The sequence below is a fragment of the Salvia hispanica genome, chromosome 1 (assembly GCF_023119035.1).
Source record: "Salvia hispanica cultivar TCC Black 2014 chromosome 1, UniMelb_Shisp_WGS_1.0, whole genome shotgun sequence".
NCBI classification, from domain to species: Eukaryota; Viridiplantae; Streptophyta; class Magnoliopsida; order Lamiales; family Lamiaceae; genus Salvia; species Salvia hispanica.
The window spans coordinates 14,064,817-14,066,412 of record NC_062965.1 but is presented as its reverse complement, the minus strand read 5'-3'; the positions used below and the strand labels follow the sequence as shown (position 1 = coordinate 14,066,412).

Sequence of the window (1,596 nt, the reverse complement as noted above, 5' to 3'; positions counted from 1 at the left end):
AAATTGCTATTTTGTGAGAGATGAAAGCCGTGAGAATTTATGGATAGGGGTTCTCCTTCTATAGACCTTCTAGCTAAATCAATTTTACAAATATAGATTTTGGTTTTCTCACATCTTTTATTTATTTAAATAATTAATTGATCACCTTTATTTAAATCATTACTTATACCATTTAATAGAATTGAAAAACGAATAAAATCATTACTTATACAATAGAATTGAAAAACGAATAAAATAGAATTGAAAAACGAATAAAATGTTCAAAAACGAGGGGCGTTCCGAGAATCGAACTCGGGACCTCTCGCACCCAAAGCGAGAATCATACCACTAGACCAAACGCCCATGTTGAATTCAAGAATTGTTTATATTAATCAATACTATATGGGATAAATTTTGCATTCACATTACGTACTAAGGAATTAGGAAATACTGGGCATGCTTGGTATGATGAAATGGAATGAGGGTGAAATGGAGTGGAGGTTGGAATGGAATGAGGATAGGAATGAAATGTCAATTTCCTTGAATTTCCTTTGCATTTTCATCCATTCACTCATTCATTCCATCACACCAAGCAAATGAATAGAATGAAAGTAGGAATCACATTCCATTCCATCAAACCAAGAAGCCCCTTGTGTTCAACTAAAATTTTTCATCTTCTTTTGTGTTTTGGAGAAAAAAGTCTACTCCCACAAGTAGATGAATAGTGAAAGGATGATTAAATATTTGTATAAGACCAAAATAGCAAAATCGCAAGTAAGTGCGAAGATAGTGATTTATGTTAGTATTTCCTATGACTTACGTCTCCCGTGCACGGTGCACCAATGAATTTATCCAAACTTTAATAATTGGGGAAAAAGAATAATGTTTTGAGTAAGTGTAATGCAATGCAGAATAATGTCTTTTTTGATTTGTCAGCTCATGGGTGACCAGGAGCACAATCTCTGTTGTGTTCGTCGTATGATAACACATGCATCCTCGGACCTCGATGCCAAGTTCCAAAAGTGGATGCTGGTGAAGAACCAAAAGTGGCCTCTTCTGGCTCAAACCACACTCTGACTGATCTGATCCCTCGCTTGAACTAAGCTTCCGACACTTCAAATGTAATTATGACGAAGCAATAAAGACAATCTTGGTGGTCTCACTATTAGTTAATGCGATAGAATATTATTTCTCCAACAATTCCTGATTGAGGTTTTCACCAACATGATAATCTAATCAATATAGTTATGCATTAGGATTTGGTTATTTATTGATTACTATCCTATATATATAATGTCAATTTATTGGTCCGGTCACGCACATTGCACGGATGCTACACTTGTACATTTATATAATAATGTAGCAATATAGCAAGCATTAGCATATACAGTTAGTTAAAGATAGTATTAAACCTCAAATGAAAGACTCTCCAAAAGCATTAACTCAAAGAAACCAATTGTATTGCAAATCTCAAAGTTGCATTATATGTAAAGAAGCTAATAGGAGAGTTAATATTAGGGCTGGCAAATCGTGCGGATTGGGTCGTTATCCGGTTGACCCGATAACGACCCAACCCAATAAGGGCAAACCCGAACCCAACCTCTTAAGGAAACCCCA

The 1,596-nt window shown here is 35.3% G+C and overlaps 1 non-coding gene across 1 annotated transcript; it reads right to left on the bottom strand.

The window, feature by feature from the left end:
* Window positions 1-270: 270 nt before the first annotated feature.
* TRNAP-UGG lies at window positions 271-342 on the bottom strand. Its single transcript has one exon. It is a non-coding gene; the product is annotated as a tRNA-Pro (tRNA).
* Window positions 343-1,596: the final 1,254 nt, after the last annotated feature.